This window comes from Protopterus annectens, chromosome 8.part0 (assembly GCF_019279795.1).
Source record: "Protopterus annectens isolate FY-2018-M chromosome 8.part0, PAN1.0, whole genome shotgun sequence".
Classification (NCBI taxonomy): Eukaryota; Metazoa; Chordata; order Ceratodontiformes; family Protopteridae; genus Protopterus; species Protopterus annectens.
This window is the reverse complement of record NC_056741.1, coordinates 682,765,367-682,777,751: the sequence shown is the minus strand read 5'-3', so window position 1 is coordinate 682,777,751 and position 12,385 is coordinate 682,765,367.

The following is a 12,385-nucleotide window of genomic DNA, read 5'->3' as shown; positions in this document are numbered from 1 at the left end:
TCCACAAATGGCAGAGCAGGTGTGATGCCTTAGCCGGAAATAGGGCCTTCAACAACTCATATGTAGTACTAATGTCTGTGTATTCTAAAAAACAAGCAAGTGGTTTGACCCAACACTGAAATTCAGCATTTGCTGCTCTTAGCTGTTTGACCAGATACTGAAATTCAGAACTCCTTCCAGACAGTATTGACATACCTGTAGTTTGTACATTTCTTCACATGTTCTATAAAAAGTGAAATTTGCATCATCAGGGGGCACCACCACTGGATTCAGTTATGCCAGCCAGAAGGAGATGGAAGGCCTGTTAAAGGCTTTGGTGGCTTGATAGCTAGACACCCAAATTGGTAACTTGGAATGTGTACTCATGCAACTTGCAGAGTCACATAGCTGCCTAGCCTTGACCAGCAGGCCAGCAGTGGCTTGAGTACATGCCTGAGGGTGATCAAAGAGGTGACTAATATCAGGTTGGTTGCAGCACTATCCCCAGCAATGCAGCCAGCTTACATCCAACCTTACCAACTATGTGTTCTCTGCCTCTGGTGTCACATCCCACCCCAGTATTCAGTTCAATCCTACCCATCAACAGTTGTCTTCCCTTTGTCTAGCTTGTGTCTCTTAGTTTTGTTGCTACCCCCCCACCATCTGTGGCATGTTTCCTGTTGATCTTTAACGTCTTTTGTGTTTGTTTGCCAGCTAGTTCTGCCATCCCTGATCACTGTTTCCTATCCATACCTTCCCATTGCTACCTTCTCCATCTGCTCTTCTGCAAATATACAGAAATCAGAACCTATCTCACCCAAAATACATCACTGCATCCCCTCTAACATACTACTCTTTCTTTCTCCTTTCCCTTCTGCATGTATCACTCACTGCTTGCTCTTTTTCAATTTTTGCCAGTATTATACACCTATTTTCTCTTCATTTACATTATGAAAGCAGTAGGGAGCTTGCTGTGTAGACATTAGCTAGGCTTTTCTCTATTCTTGTAACAGTGTTTCATTGTGTATGTGAATGCACATCTTTATGAGCATGCTTTATAGGCACACTGCTGAGCTGACAAGGTCATGTTACTGTGTACTGATCATTATGCAATCTTTTGTGTTGTTGCCCTGAATTCTTTGCCTGTTTTGCCCCTGTCATAGATTGTTGTCCCTACTGTATATTTAACAAGCTTTGTGTTACATAGTGCTACTTTGTCTGAGCTACTTGGTACTTTCCTTGCCTTGTTTTTCTGTATTTGTACTTACATTTCATCTGCACAGCCTTCTCAAAATGAATTTCAAAAATATATACTAAAAGCAGTGAAATCATATTATGAAATATATTTAACTACTTGCAATTCAGATAAAATTGTCTAGTAAACAAAGCAGTTACATTTGTAGTAGATGTTTAAAATCTAAGTTCAGTGGATTTAGTTCAATTTGTTACTATTTTGCCATCAATAATTGCTTATTATCAAATGTTATACTGCCAGCATGTCTGAGAATGCATCAATATATTGATTATTATTTGTATAAAAAAGAAATAAAAAAAATGAAAATGAATGAAAATGCAAGAATGATTTCAAGAAAGAATAAACATTATTGACCACTAAAAATAAGTATTCTAGCATCTTAAAAAAACATAAACAAGAATTGCAGGACCATATGCAACAATTTAGTCACATTTTAAAACTGTCATGTATCGATCTGTCTTCTGCACTTGTTCTCATGAGGGTTATTGTGGTTGCAAGCTAAGCAGGGCAGACCAGACCAGACTTCCCTATCCACAATAGCAATGATTGTATTATCCTGTAATATTCCTAGGTATTGCCAGACAAATTAAAAGCTGTAACCTCTCCTGTATGTCTTCAGTCTTCTCTATAATCTTTTCTCAGTGACTGGTACACTTCTGACAAGGAGTACAATGTGCCAAAACCACTTGTGGTTACTCCCTTCTATAAAGAGGCACAACAGATGCACCTTCTCTGACATATTCTGATTAAACACCTGTGGTACAGCTGCTTTTAATACAAACTTCCACTTGTTAACCTGCTGATCCCCTCTTCTGTCACTTATGATCTAGACCCTAATAGATTTAAATTCCTCCACTTGTGGTAGTGTTGCTCCTTTATCTGCAGAGCACAATCCATTCCTTTCTGGGTAGGGATTTCAGCCCAAACACATACCTATGGAGGGACAAAGGCATAGCTAGTGAGAGAAGAAGGGGGCAGCTGTCCCAGGCACACATTTTTAGGTGACATGAACAGGTACAGATTGGGCAGTATTGCAGTACCAACATTCAGAATTGTATGCTGATACCATATTTGCAGTTGAAACACTGATGCATATCATGTATGATATTCTAACTATAGCAAGCTGCTTGTTACATTTATTGCAAGCAGTTTTCAATAGTTTAAGCAGAAAACCTTTTTTCATCAACAAAGAGAGACAGAGAGAGAGATATTGAGTGGCCCTTTTTAAGGGGGAGGGACCTTCACCCTTAGAGTTGAATGGGATGTCATATAAGGGAACTGCACCAGGCACCAGATAAGGTAGATACATATCTATTATATCCTCTGATTTGAAGGTGTTTATTTTCATTAACGGCACTTTACACTGTGCCTTAAACCACTTTAAATCATAACAAATATTGCATTTACAAAAGGCCTACAGGAAAATAACATCTGAAAATAATAAAGATGGAATCCTCTTCTCCACAATTTATGTTGAAAATAACATAAAACTGAGTTAGAGGGTACGATGGCTGCAAATAGTCTTAGATCTGCTCGGTCTAGTATGAAAACTATAGCAGGCATTCAGAAGTCAAATAAAAGTGGCCAGATCATTTTAGATGTTTGGGATACAAACTTTGATTCTGCCAATGCTCTTAATCTTTTTTTTCAACTATTTTGATATTTTTGATGTCAGTAATGTCATACATGATTTGAAGCAACAACTTATAGATAATCAATGTTGTGGTATAGATCAAAAAGAGGTAGAAAAGCCATTTCTTTCAATAAAGTTAAGGAAAAGTGATAATCTTTGTGGTTGTGTACTTGTGTAAGAGAATTAAGTTCTATATTTCATTATATCTTTAATAGAGCATTATAGACATAACATGTATCTAATATATGGAAAGATGCTGTGGTAGTTCCAATTCCAAAACTGAAATGTACAAAAAATCCTAATGATTTTAGACCTGTAGCTCTTATATCAATCATAATAAAAACTTTTGAAAGGTTGATAAAGTAAGAGATTTTAAAGAAAACAGAAAATGTGCTCGACCTTATGCAATTTGCCTATAGGTCACGTAAAGGTATAGGGGATGCAACAATTACCTTGTTTAACTTACTTTTTAAACAACTGGAAAATAACGGGTCACATGTCAGATTCTTGCTAGTTGATTTTTCTTCATCTTTTAAAATGATTCAACCACATATTTTGATTGGCAGACTGCATGAACAGTTTGATTTGAGCAATAATATTATGGGCTGGATTCTAAAACTTTTAACTAATAGAACACAGAGAGTTAGAGTAAATAAACTTTGTCTAATCAAGTGTATTCATTAAATGGAGCCCCACAAGGATGTGTACTTTTGGCCCTCTCGTTGATTCTTTATACAAATATGTGTATGAGTATGCATGAAAATAAAACCATTTTGAAATATGGAGATGATGTTATTGTAATTAGATTAAAGATAACACGAATAAACTTTGTCAAGTTATAAATGATTTTGCTAAATGGTGTGATGAGTCTTATCTTCAGTTAAATGTATCTAAAACTAAAAATATGATAATTGATTTAAGAAAACATGACATATGACATAACAGTTACAAAGGATCAGTTGGTTGAATGTGTACAATCTTGTACATATCTTAGGCAATTATAGATTCAAAGTTGAATTTTTGAGGAAAATTTTGAAGCTGTGTGTAGAAAAGGACATCTGAGGTGGTTTTGTTTGTGAAAATTGTCCCAGTTACACATAGATAAAAAATGATAAAAGAATGATGATCTGATTTTACCGTGCTTTCATTGAACCAATTCTTTCATTTTCTTTGGTAGCATGGTATGGATATTTGTCTATGAAAAACAATAATTCATTGAATCAGATTGTGAAATGGTGTAGTAAGACGACTGGAGAACAACAACTGAACCTTATGTATTTATATTCTAGAAGACTGGAAACAATAATCTGTTCAATTTTGAAGGAAGTTTTACATCCATTATACACAATGTGTAAAACAAAATGGTATAACAACAGTTTTATTCCAGTACCTATTGTTCAAATCAATAAGAAATGTGTTCTGTTTAAATAATAATCTGCATTTGTAGCATGTTCGAATCCCAACTTTTTGCCTCATTGAAAATATCTGTTTTGAAATGCAAAATAGATAGGTATAATGATGACATTTTAAATTAGTAAAGATATGCAACATAGGATGTGCAGATGTGCAACATAGGATGTGCAGATGTGCAGCACAGGATGTGCAGATGTGCAACATAGGATGTGGAGATGTGCAATATAGGACATAAATGCCTAAGAGAGTTGTCTTTAAACAATTGTTTTTTAATGTTAGTTAAAAGAGTGTATGTTATATGTTTAAATCTATGTCTTGTGACCAACGCTAACTCTGTGACTATAAACTAAATGAACCTAAAGGTACAAATGAAGGAAATGAACTGAACTGAATGATCTTTACCTTTACTATTGGTGCACCTTGATACCCTGTCCATGAAAATCTAAAAAGGAATAGAAACAAGATGCACATTTAGTGGAACCCTTACACCACCTAGAATGTATCTGACTTAATACTGAGACTACAGCAATAAAAATCAGGAAATATAGTGACTGCATGAATGTAGCAGCAAGCTTAGAATGTGTACTGCTGCAGTATGTCAAAAAGACATATGCTGTTGTATACATTATCCAGATCTACATGACACGCATATATACAATACTAGTGAACTATCATGACCTCAAAATATCCACTCCTGGACAGATAGTTGATCCTCTGTTCCACAGTCAAGATAGAATCAATATTGCTTCTCCTGAATCAGAGACTGAGTTAGGAGATAAAGTCACTTTTCCAAAATCTCAATGTAGGCATTGTCAGAATAGTTGAGCAGTGTTATCCCCCAATAAGTGAAACAAACTCTCCTGTTCCTGTCTTTGAAACTTCGGATTACCATGCTTGCTTGTCATTCCAGAGATACTCTCATTGCTTTCATAGAATACTAAAAACCACAACACCGTAATGATATCTAGCACCATTAGGCTTTCCTGAAAGAACTTGTACTCCTGCAGTCTTATTACCATGGAACTGTTTAATCAATGAAGTACCTCATCTGTAGGAGTAGACTTAATCCAATCAGCTGTTGTTTGTATTGCTTTCTCAAAGACACTATGCCTACCCACTTCAGGAGTTCATTAAAGCATTCTTTCCATCTACCAACAAAGTTTCCATTCAGTGTTAGCATTTCTTTATCCTTTCTGAGAAAAGCTTGGTCAATGTCTTGCTCCCTCATCTGGATCAATGCATTGTATGTCAATGACTCTAAAGTAATCTGAAAGTCATTCTCTGTAAGCTTTCTAAACCAATCTAAAATCCTGGCCTTAAGTTCAGTACCTGTTACTGGTGCCATCTTACTGATCTGTTGGAACCCACTACATGACTCTAGAGATCCCTTACACTTAGTAGCTCTGCAGTGAAGGCCACTTTTTTACCTGGGCATTTTCCTTCACTGCTAATTTGATTGCTGTGATGAAGTCCATGCGTATGTGAACTGTTCCCATTTGCCACTTGACTGGCAATGCTCCTGACCTCCATTCTTTAATGGGTGGATTGTGAGTCCAAATAACAGCTCCAAATTGCTTTTTAAGCTAATACCCAGCTAATTGGACTGCACTGGTCACCTGGCCTGGAAAATTCACTGATGAACAACAGCCCTGTGTCTAGCTCTAGTGATGAATCTAGTATCCTGCTCTCATGCTAAGGTGTTTGATTTTATTTTTAATGGAACATCTTGTGATCTAAATTTTGAGATCATTACTGGACTTCTCTCTTCACCTTAAATCTATTTGCCAAGGGTGATCCTACCAGGAACATATAGCTCATTGCAAGCCTTTTTCTAAGGATCATAATGGAATATAAGGTATTCCACCATGGCAAGGTCATATGTACAGGAGAATGAAAACTGTTATGTGATATAATATTAAAACAGAGCCACATCTCAGTTTTGAACTAATAACTAATTTGTCTATAACATGCAACCTTAACTCACAAATTCTATGATCAATGGCAGTAATGTTCATACTCTTTGAAATATATATCAATGCAAACTGAATTGTGAGATGATCTTTCATCTATTTTTAGCTAATAGCACAGGCAGTGAGCATCTGTGAAATAGCAATGTTCAAAATAGGGCCTACTTTAGATCGCCAAAAACTCAAAATGTCGATCGCTCACATGAGTGAATAATCAGGAAGTCGATTTTGGATTTTTGGGATCGCACTACAGTGAAGATCGGAATATTTGCCCTTTCTTCACTGTAGTGCGATCTCGGGGTAGAAAAATATATTTAGAGGGGAGTGTTGGGGGCTCCGTCCCCCACAACAGCAATTTAGAGTACCTGATTTTTCACTCGTGAGTGATCGACATTTTGAGTTTTTGTTGTTCTGACATAAACCCTTTAAAATAATCTCTCTTAAATTCCATAATAAATATAAGGTGCTAGATAAGATGTCAGAATATGATGTGACATAAGGAAAAAACATGTAACATGACAAACAATGATATTTATGTTATTTATTTATTTATTTATTTATTTATTTATTGGTCTTTGTTGACTACAAAAAGTCTGACTTGGTAAAACCCATTTTCAGCATAGACCCAGGGAGAAAAACTCCTCATTTAAGTTACACATGATGTACATTTATAATTGCAAGGGTAAAACCATCTATATATGAGCTTATTTATTTCATTTTTAAATATTTTTAAACATTTCTTATATGGGTGGCAGAGTGACAACAGATAGTGGTGTTGCCTCATGACAACAGGTTCTCTGGTTCAATTCTCGGCTTGGGTACCTTCTGTGCGGAGTCTGCTTGTCCTCCTTGTGTTCACATGAGTTTCTTCCAAGAGCTCTGGTTTCATCCCACATTTCAAAGACATGCAGTATGTGGACTGGACACTGTAAATTGGCCATAGGTGTGAGTATATGGTATGAAAGAATTACTGTGGCACGGCTAGCCACTTGGAGGTGTAAACCTTGGCTCTAGATGATTGTCACTGTTGAAAGTGACACCCCAATCCTATGAGCAAAAGTGGAAAAAGGGGTTGTGAATGGATGAATTTCTTACATGAACATATTATTTTAACACAAAAACAACAAGCCAGAAATTAACATAAATTGGCTAATTATTGATAAAATAGTATTCAATAAAAATCCATGTAGTTATAGCATGGTGGTTGCAAGTGAAAAATCAAACAGGTGTTTTCAAGTTTAGTAATAATTTATAGAGAGACAAGTGGAATGTAGCTTAAAAATGGAAAAAGAGAGATATATAAGGAGAAGATATGAAAATGAGAAGGAAGATAACTATACAGAGGAAGAATTGTAGTTAATGGTGGGTCTCTATTACCTAATCAAAAAGGCTAAACATTGAACGCCATTTTATCAACCCCTAAACATCTAACTACCATTTATGTGAATGGCCAATTTAGTGATTTTTTTCCCCTGGGAAAAAAAAATTGATTGGCCAACCAGAAACTGCACAGAACTTCACCCCACATCCCTCTATTTTCCCGGCTGTGTCCCCCACACCACCCCTAACTAAATATATCAACTCCGAGATCACACTACAGTGGAGACAAGGGCAAATTCATGATGACAGCCAAGCAATTTTTTTCCCTAGGAAAAAAATTGCTGAATTGGCCATTTGCATAAATGGTAGTTCGATGTTTACGGGGTCAATGAAATGGCATTCAATGTTTACCCATTTTGATTAGGTAATATAGACTCATTAATGGTGGGGTGTGAGAGAGGGAGGGAAGAAAAGTAAGAATTTAGGAAATAAGTGTAGTATGAGGAGGAGCAATAAGGTACAAAAAGATTGGGAAACAAAGTTGCTGTACCAGCTGGAGAAAATTAATCTGAGTAAAGCTAGCCAGTTGAGCATAAAGAAGATAACCTTCTTTGGCATAGATACTGTTGAAGCAAAGTTTTGAAACTAAGTTTTCTATCTGTTTTAACTGTGGGGGGGATAATTCCAGAGTTTTGACACATAATGAAAGTAGAGAGAGTCTCCAGTAGTGCTGCATGTCTTACTGATGCACAGTAAAAGTTTATTGCTAGAGCAAAGGTCTCTAGTAGGTAAATAGTATAATAGAGTATTGTTTTAATGCTGGGCATTTGTGTAGAGAGTACAGTAGGTTCTGGGCAATGATTAGTTATGAGTGTGTCAACTGGTTTGGGAGTTCAAGCCAGTTTAATTGTTTTAATGCTTTATAAAGTTGATTGGTTAGTTACAAATGTAGCTATTTTATAGTAACAGGGGGCTAGTTTAGTTTTATGCTTAGTGCTGATATTTGTAAGAATAGGGAATGCATATAATATAGAAGGAAGGAGGTATATTGCTGCTAAGGTAATCCATGTTTGATCTGTCAGTCAGTTTTTGGCCCTATAGAGGGATACGATTTTTTTTTTTTTTTTTTTATTTTACATTTGTTGACCGGGCTGGTCCAACTGGATATACGTCCATTTTCAGCAGAGGCCCGGGGAGAAAAGCTCCAAGTGAAAACATTAAACATTAAAAAACAGAGTTACAAATATAGCTCAGAGAAAAATAATAATAGCATGATAGTATTTTTACAGTGGCTAGAATAAGCAAATAAGTACATAAAAGGGTGTTCAAACTGAGCATGTTAGGAGAAAAGTAAGTTTTAGTAAAGGTTTGTAAGCATGATAGATGAGAGTACTAGGAGCAAATTGCAAGCTAGTCAGGGTTAGAACAGGGGCAGAGCCAGTGAGTTATGAGCTGAGTTTTGAGTTGGGATTTGAAACTGGGAAGAGAGGAGATAGCAGTGAGGTTTGAAGGAAGGGAATTTCAGGCTTTTCCTATTGCGTTAGAGAACAAGGAGTTGCCTGCCAAGTTGTTGGATTTACAGATTGATATTAGAAGTTTGTTAGAAGAAAGTAGGCTTTTGAGGTTACAATAAGGACTAATAAGGGTAGTGAGTATAGAGGTGTTGGTAGGTTTGTAGAGGATTTTATGGGGTAAGGAGAGCTGGTGCAATAAGATCAGATTTTTCAGCTCAAGCCATCCCAATAGTTTTAAGTTTAAGCAGTGGTGAGTTCTAAAGGTTGAGCCAGAGGCAAATCTGGCAATACTGTTGTATGCGACAGCCAGTTTGGAGTGGTTAGTTTTGGACAAATATGTATAGATAGGGGAGGCGTAAAGGAGGGTGGAAATCAGATAGAAATGGGCAATGGAAGTTCTGGCAAGTGGTGTAAGACATGGTTTAATTCTAAACAGGGAGCCAAGTTTTCTGTTAACTAATTTTATTGTGTTGTTAATGTGAGAATCAAAGCATAGGTTGTTGTCTATCTCTACTCCGAGGAGCCTGGTGGTAGGGACAGGAGCTATGTTGGTGCCATTACTAGACAAGACAGAAAAGCTGAGTGGAGAGGATTTTTGGGTGGGGGAGAAAAGTAACAGTTTGGTTTTCTTGGGGTTTAAGATTAAGCATCGTTTTAGGAAGTTTTTGGTGAGTTTTCTTGATAGAATGAAGTATGTGGTGATCAGATTTGAGATTGTCATCTATTATGACTGCTAGTAGTTTAGTCTGGCTTATGGTTTAAATTTTTGTTTTATTACTTGAGATAATATGAAATGTGTGTTTCTGGTAAAGGTATTGTTTTAAGGTAAATAGCTGTTTTTCTCAGCATTTAAGTAGCGAGTCATATTTTTTAGCCATATTTCAATGATAGTGAAAGATTTTTGAGTGATTTCCTGTTATTTTCTTATACATGGGGCAGATAGGGGTTCACTCCTTGGCATATTGTACAAGAGTAGCAAGTGTTGTAGAAGTACAAAGATTATTTATGAAATATTAAATAGAAGGGAGCAAAGTATTGACCCTTGGGGAACACCAACAGAGGTTGGTTGAAATGCTGAAATGTTTTGCTGCAATTTATGTTGCCTGCAGACAACTGCATAAACAACTGTGAAATCAGGAAAGGGAGGGGTAAGTGAGGTCTAGTGCTGCACGTTCAGAGAGGAGCTTTAGGTGGGACACTGTCAAATGCTTTGGAAAGATCAAGGAAAAGAGAAGAAATATGGTTGCCCTTATTTCCATATTGGTTTACTATGTTGTTGAAGTTGAGGAGAGAAACAATAGTACTGTGGTTGGGCCTGAAACTGTTCTGAATGTTCGAGAGGAGGTTGTGTTTGGTTATATGTTTCATAAGCTGAGAGTGAATACATTTTTGAGGATTTTAGAATGGGGTGATAGGAGAGCCATAGGTCTATGGTTTAACTCTGTTGAAGTACCTCCTTTGTGAGGGGGTATAATAATAGATTTTTTTTTCAGATCAGTGGGACATAGTTTTCAGTTATTGATTGGTTGATTAGAATGCAGACTGGGAAGACTAGTGCTTCTTTACCTATTTTGAGGAACTCAGTGGTATGGTTATTGGCAACTGAGTTTGTTGCTTTTAAGTTGGGTAATATTTTTTTATAGCTAATGTTGGGACATGCTGACAACTAAATGATAATGTGCTGCTTTTGAGAACAGATGGAAGTTGGATGTTGAGGTGGTTATTGATTAGTGGGTGAAATGAATGGATAGAACAAATGTTGAAATGAGTGACAATGGGCACTTTGTTGTTTGAAGTAGAAGGCCAGGGTGCAGTGGTATGGCTGGGGAGTAATAGTTTATTTAGAGAGCAACAACAAAAAAAAAATCTTGGGGTTCTTTTGTGTTTTGTTATTTATTTATTTATTTATTTATTGAGATTACCACAGTATGATTTCTTGTCAGATTTAACAAGGATCTTGGTATGGTTTCTGAAATATCTAAACGTTTTGCAGGCATATTATACTTTATTCTTATACCATTCTTTCCATGCTTTATCTCATTGCAGCATGAGCTGTTTGGTCTCTTTTTTTCAGCCATGACCCTGTGTTAGATTTTACCTTTCTTGTCCTATTTGTTGTTAAATCATTCCTTATTTTTAGGAAGGTGTAATTGAAGTGAATAACAGGGGAACAAGGTGTCTTAGGAGGGAAGAAATGAATATTTAATGTTATGTTCATATTAAGGATATATTGTTATGTTCACATTAAGAGATATATTGTCTATTGTATGTTTAAATAAGCTATTCCTGAAAAAAAAAGATGAATGTTTGTAGAAGCCAATGGGAATAGGAGACATTTTGTGACAGTAAGGTAAGGGGATGCAAATATTAATATGTAGCATCATAGAGAAGGAACAAGTAAAACATGGAATAGTTTATGAGAAAGTGCAGAGTATAGTTCTAAGAGACAGCATGTGATGCATTTCTGTTACTTAATATAGAATATGATACTTTATATTTTGAGACATTAATGTTTTAAATAATCTGTCTGATTCTTGAGGTTTCCTCAATGTATTTTCTCTTCTATATTATTGACCAGTTTTGTTTAAAAATACTGAACAAAATTTATTCATATAGGAATAATTGCCTGCAATCTAGAAATTATGACATGCTGTATTTACCTTGAAAATGTTGCATTAGCAATGAGGATAGCTAAAAATTGCTAATCATGTGATTGCCTCTCTTTGGAGATTGCACATGTGTATTTTATACTGCTTGCATTGGCTTGCTCGCACCAACCAGTCTGCATCACCATTATTTCAGCACGGCAGTTCAAGTTTCATTTTGCACATATTTCTGTTTCTTGATAAATGTATGAGTCATGGGTGCCAGAACCATAGGGTGAGGGGGGGGGAGCCCCCCACATTCAACAGCTGCCCAATGTGACCAGAAACTGCTGCCAGTGTATCAGTTTCATGGAAACATTTGCATCGGTGCTTCTGAGGTAATAGCAAGTTCAGGCATCTGGAAAAAGTTAATTTGAGTAATAAACCATCTTTTTCCAGCTGCTTGAGCTTGTGGTTAACATGGAAACACCTATGTGAGGGTTTCTGAAGAATACTGATCAACTTTTTTCCTCAAAGATTTTGCACGAAGCCAAAAATCACAGGGAAATGAAAGTTCAATACCAGGGGCAACTTTTAATCATTGATTATTTATTTAAATTTTTAACAGAATTTTCAGAACAAAAGAAGTGTGAAACTTTATAATGTCTGGCATTAGTGGCTGTCTCAGTATAATCCTATGCAAGCCTTTCAACTTTTGT